Source organism: Lepeophtheirus salmonis, chromosome 14 (assembly GCF_016086655.4).
Source record: "Lepeophtheirus salmonis chromosome 14, UVic_Lsal_1.4, whole genome shotgun sequence".
NCBI classification, from domain to species: domain Eukaryota; kingdom Metazoa; phylum Arthropoda; class Copepoda; order Siphonostomatoida; family Caligidae; genus Lepeophtheirus; species Lepeophtheirus salmonis.
The window spans coordinates 39,131,915-39,137,909 of NC_052144.2; the positions used below are offsets into that span (position 1 = coordinate 39,131,915).

Consider the following 5,995-nt stretch of genomic DNA (forward strand, 5'->3'; position numbering starts at 1 on the left):
TGATGAGTAGGAGAGGACTCTATGTTCCCATGGTGTATTTGACGATGGCCATGATTAGGTAGGTAAGAATAACATGATGATACAAATGTAGAAGCAAAGTCATTTTATTTTTAATTTACCCATTAAGTAGTAGTAACTACAATGTACATTCATCCACAGTATGTAAGAGAGTTAAACGGTCATGCCTTTGTTGTATACGAACGTTAGACTGCCCCCTTTTCGGCTTGATAGTTGTCAGATACTGCACAAATACATTTTTCGGAAGAGATAATCAACAAACTGACTTTGGAAAAGTGAGGCATATCATTAATTTAGTTTAAAAAAAAATATTTTTGGGTCAAAATTGACCATTTTTAGGCCTTTTGTTTGAGTTGGATCGGTCTAAAAAGAAACTGCAGTATTACAGTCCTGTGGTAATAAAATTACTCAGTCCTAGGACCAGTAAGTTAACTAGAACAGCTGAAATGAAAACTATATCCTTTTAGAAGTTCAACATAACTTCTTTCAAGAGACCAGAAGTTTAAAGTAGAAGCTGTTTGCCTAGAACTTATTATTATTAGTGATGGTATGACTCAAAAAACAAAACCAAAATGTGATGCCGATTCTTCAATAATTAATATAATAGTTAAAATTACCATTTTGCTGTAAATTTCTAAGAATTACTATTGTTGAAATAAAGGTAGGCGATTCCTCCACCCCGTGAACTTTTTCGAATGCGTATTCTCTCACGGCGAGTAATCCAAGGGCAAACTTTTCAAAGTTGAGATTACCTAGATCCTATGAGAAAACATGCATTACATTTACAAAACTTATTCCCCAAAATAACAATTGCTGCACAACCCGCAATGCATTTAGAACACGTTTGTTTACGTTCAGCTTATACTCAATTTGTTCCTTCTCAGTTTTGGGGCATTTAAAATCATAAATAATTTTATTACGATATTACAGTCGTTTTACTGATAGTTTTCATATGGATGATTTTCCTGATTCCCACTCCATAAAAAGCACCCAATCATCCGATTCCGATCAATCGTCGCATCACTATTTGTTAAACGACATAGTTATTATTTTCTTTGTTTTTATATTATTCAATCCTCACTATTTTATGTAGGATAGCGATAAAGATAGCTGGACTGGGGGGACTGAAGAACAGAGATATCAGTCCTCCGGACCGGTGAAAAGTAAAAAAAAGATTGGACCCATAAAAAAAAAGACTCAAAGAGGGTAAATAAATAAAGACTGATTAGGTAATGAGTCCTAGGAACAATCCAGCAATATCTCTTGTACCACTGTTCCAAATATGGAGCCTTTAGTAAAGAACTGTACTTTTTATATTTTGTATTATTTTGTTAAGAATGTAATTTTATTCCGCTTATTTTTAATCATTAAAAAGACCTAATATGTAATCAATGATTTGTAATTTCCCTATTTTATCAAATCATAGCACAAAGGAGAATGATTCTCCTTTTTCTTCAATAACTATCAATTTTGATACGAAGAATGATTAAAATAAGAAGTATAAAAATGGCCAATTTTGACTCAAAAATCCAAATTTTTCCCAGACTAAAATGAAGTGCTTTGTGTTGGGGAGAAAAATATGAACCTGGAAGCGAGACAGTCTAAAATGTACGCACATAGATGTATAATGTATATAGTTAGCTTCCTCAGTATCTATCATTCCTTGCCTTCAATGCCTCTTCTTATTTACGAATAAGGAAAGAAGAGAAATTATTGTATGTGTTTCTTTAGGTTTTCTTCTTCTTTTATTCCTTCCTCGTCTACTGCCCTTAGGATATTGTTCATCTCCTCCTCCTTCAGTGTATTATACTTATACACACTAGTGTTGAGACTCGGTCCAAGATCGAATTATTCCACGGATTCTGTCTTGAGTGATTTATTTGACACATTTGGACTTATACTTCAGTCTAGACTGACATCCCAATGGAAGTTGGATATATTTCAAAACGTAGACCAATTCTTTCGGCCTCAATCTATGGACCTATTTTCTTCCCACTACTGATGTGTGTGTGGTACAAATATGATTTATGCAAGAGATTTAACTTTATATGACGTTATTCTATATTTTGTCTAAAAGTAGCGGGAATTGTTAATTCAAATTGCCTTCGCTGAAGAGATTTGAAAACATTTTTTCAAGGTCGACAACACTGTCTTTCATTATGATGCCAAGTTTGAGCACGATTTGTAGAACAGTTTGCTTGCAACAGCTGGATAAGTCAGTTTACCTCACTAGTGTTCCACGATTTTTACAATGAACTAAATTATTGAACAACGACCTTGCCTTAAGTTTTTTGTTGTCTATTGAATCCATAAACAAAATTCGGGAAAGGAGCTAAAGGGAATGCCCAAAAGTTCCTATAAAACATGTTTGGAGGACTGGCATATGTGTATTGCATCCAATGGAGATTACTTCAAAGGCAACAAAATAAATTTAAATGATTAATTGTGAAGTTGATGTTTTATTTAATTATTCCTGATACCTTTTTAACAGAATGTAGGTTGGTGTTAATCATTTTTAAACACAAGTGACGTCATCATCAATTCATCTATAGAATCGGTCTAGACCAAAATTTGGATTGATAATTTTTTGTTAAGATTCAAAAATGATCGCTTTGTGTTTTGTAATTAAGTGGGAAAACGATAATTTTTTTATAATATATATCTTAATAAAAAAATGGCATTTGTTAACCCTCTGTGAGTGAACATTCATTTTTGATGTACTAAATGAAGTTGTGTGAAGTTACAAAGAGCACATAGAATCAATATAACGCAAATTTATCTATACCACATTAGATTTCGGCAATAACAAGGACTAATCTGAGACTATTATAGTATAACATTATAATTTTATTTATTATAAAAACTTCTAGGAAATATAAATTAATTTTTTACAAATTTTTGTCTCTAAAAATTTACTCATTAGTTTTGATACGCATATACCTTAATTTGAAAAAGAAGGATTAAAAAAAAAAGCAGTAAAACACCTTAAAAGCAAACAAAATAGTCAAATTCATCAAACTTTGATTAAAAATTGCAAAGTTTGCGAATAATTCTGAAAAGATCCTTTTTTTTACAACAACAAAAAATTGCATGTATTCCTTAGGAAATTTCTGGATCATATTAGCAATATTCAAAGATGAAATTAACTTAAAATTGATTTTAAGTAAATTGTATAAGATTTGGGGTACAATAAATCCCAGTTTGATAAATAAAGGTGATTTTTTTCCTACTTTCTTCTAAAAGATAAAACCATCTTACAAATAAAATCTAACATACTCCCAGGAAGTAGTTGGATCGAGTAATACTAGTCCTTAAAGGTCACTTACGGGTCTAGGATTCTCAGACCCAATGCCAACACTAATAACTACAGTCAGACCACATTATTATTATAATAATAACTTAAGGAAAACAAACATAATATGTACTTGTATATTATATGTAGACCCTAGAAGGTACACAAAAAAAAATGCATGTAAAAATAATATATATTTAAAATATTTTATTAGAAACGGTTTTTTTGTACATAATCATACGTAAATATATTTGCATAATGCTTTAAAAACTTCCTTTCTCTCTTTTTACTTTTGCATCCTTGCCAAGAAACTGTTAAAGAGGAAGGAGGTACATGTCGTAAACAATGTATGCATGTACATTAGGCCGGTTTGATACAAAAAACTTAACTTAGTAAATATAGATACGAAAATTTTTCTAAATTGTTTTATGGAACAAAAAAAGAGAAAAAAGTTAAGAAAATAGGATGCTCCGCGTATAGCGCGCATCATTTTTGTACATTTTTTGTAAAAAGAGATAATTTTTTATTTATTGTTATCCTCCCTTTTTGCATGGCCATTATATTATAGATTAACACAAAATAATGATTAATGCTGTATTTAAACTTTATTGACGGAAAAATGAACTTTTCTCTTCTTTCAAACTTTAAACTAGAAGATCTACCTAAAAATGACATCATAATGGGGGAATGTAATTTTGCATAGGTTATTTCCTTAGCACATGACAACTTTTTTCTAACTAACCATAATCAAATTTCGAAAAAACTTGAAAAACAAACCGCCCTAATGTATATATCTACATAGTATACCAACCACTCCCCCTACGCGGACTCAAAAAATGATTTCTTAGAAGGGATGAATAAATACTAGAAATGTACTGAAACCTAAATTTTAGCCTATTCCGACATTATCACTATGAACAATTATAATACCAAGAAATATTATGTATAACGAAGTTATATAAACAAATAACAAAATGATTTACTTTTTATTATATTTAACTTATTATTAATTACGACTTGACAAGAAAATATATAATTTTTAATTAATAAGAAATAATTTGAGATTAAAAGTATTAAAAAAATTATTTCCTCTAATTCCTGAAATGGATATATGTTGATTGTATGGAAATGTTGACGTTCTATTGGTACTGATGTATTTTTAATTTTTCTCATAAAGGATATTGCCGTTGTTTTGAAAACTTTTTCATACCTTTGGGATCTTGAGTTTTTACTCTTTTCAAACCTAGCACTTTGATCGTCAGTGGCGTAGTTTAAACAAGGGATCCTTTGCGTGTCTTTGTCTTTTTCTCTGGGTTTATCTTCTTCTTCTATTAAAACGTTTGCGTGATTCTTCCCTCACTCATTCTTCTTCTTTTTTTAAATATTTAAAGTAAAACTTTTACTATTAATCTTGAAAAGACGCCGTAGCTAAACCGTTTGGTGAGAAACCTAGAAGGACTTAAGTCTATGGTTAGAGGCCCGCCGTTGAATTTATTTTTTCTATCTTCTTCACTTAAAGTTGTGATAATACACAGCCCAAATAACCGTCGTCCTTGATAATGTATCAATGTCAACATAACTGAATTTGTCATACACTAGAGCTCTGACTAGAAGCAACAAAATATTAGCAAATCAGCTTATGCATCGTTCTATATCAAATTTAAATTGATATTCGTCCTCGCATAGAAAAACTGAAAGGATCCTATGGTACACAAGCTGAAGAACCAAATGGTCAAATGAAAACTGTTTGTATGAAAATAAAAGACGTCGCAAATATTGAACTGGAATAGAAAGAAATTTAAAATCACTGACATTCATATTCTTAAAAGGGTTGACGAAAATGCAGTGACTATTTGGATTAAAAAATGTTAATTTGTGTGTCTCTTTGTTACCTCAAAACCAATACTAAAGATTGCGAAATTCTCAAACTATAAATCTGTATGGCGCACTTCAAACTATATCTTCGAGGTTACCGGCGATCCATTGAGACTACCATAGATTTTACCGTTTGAGGACCATTTCATTCATCTGAAATTTAGTACTGTTTAGTATGTTTTTTTATTCGGGGATTCAAGAATTGATTTTTACGGGCAAAAGACATCAAATCGTTGAATAAAGATTAACTCTTCTCAAGAAAATGACAATAATACGGGAAATTAAATCTTTTGATTACATAAATATTAGTGAGTCACCTAACACCGATCCTAAACAGAAAACCATACCTACTGAATTGGTAAAAGAACAATGCGAAAAAGAATACAATCCCATATCTAATGAAAACGTTGCTTCACGTTGAAAATTTGTCACGAGTAGCTAATGTTCCAACAGACAGCCTATAATCCCAAGCTGAAAGTAAATACGAAGTAAATTCCACCGCCAATGTTAAAATAGATACTGTAGCAACGAATGAAGTAAACAGACCAGAAACTCATGAACGAATGATTGTTTCTATTAATACAGAGAGTTTGGAAAAAAAATAATATCTAAAGTCATGCAAGTGATAAAAACTCGAAAAGAATTTCTTGTGAATTCTCCAAAGCTAAATTATTACCCAATAGACTGAGGTCTGGCTCCTATCCAAAAAGAATAGCTTCTGCTTCTAGCATATCAACAAAAGGTGATGTTGATAGTCAACCTGAAAAGCAATTAAAAAAAAGAAGCATGATTACTTTCCTGACCTTAAAT

General features: G+C 31.1%; 1 long non-coding RNA gene across 1 annotated transcript; it reads right to left on the minus strand.

Annotated features, from left to right (window-relative positions):
- Positions 1 to 4,482: 4,482 nt before the first annotated feature.
- LOC139907241 (uncharacterized) lies at positions 4,483 to 5,757 on the minus strand. The gene is made up of 2 exons (XR_011783687.1): positions 5,533 to 5,757; positions 4,483 to 5,338 (listed from the first exon to the last, which is right to left on the minus strand). It is a non-coding gene; the product is annotated as an uncharacterized lncRNA (long non-coding RNA).
- Positions 5,758 to 5,995: the final 238 nt, after the last annotated feature.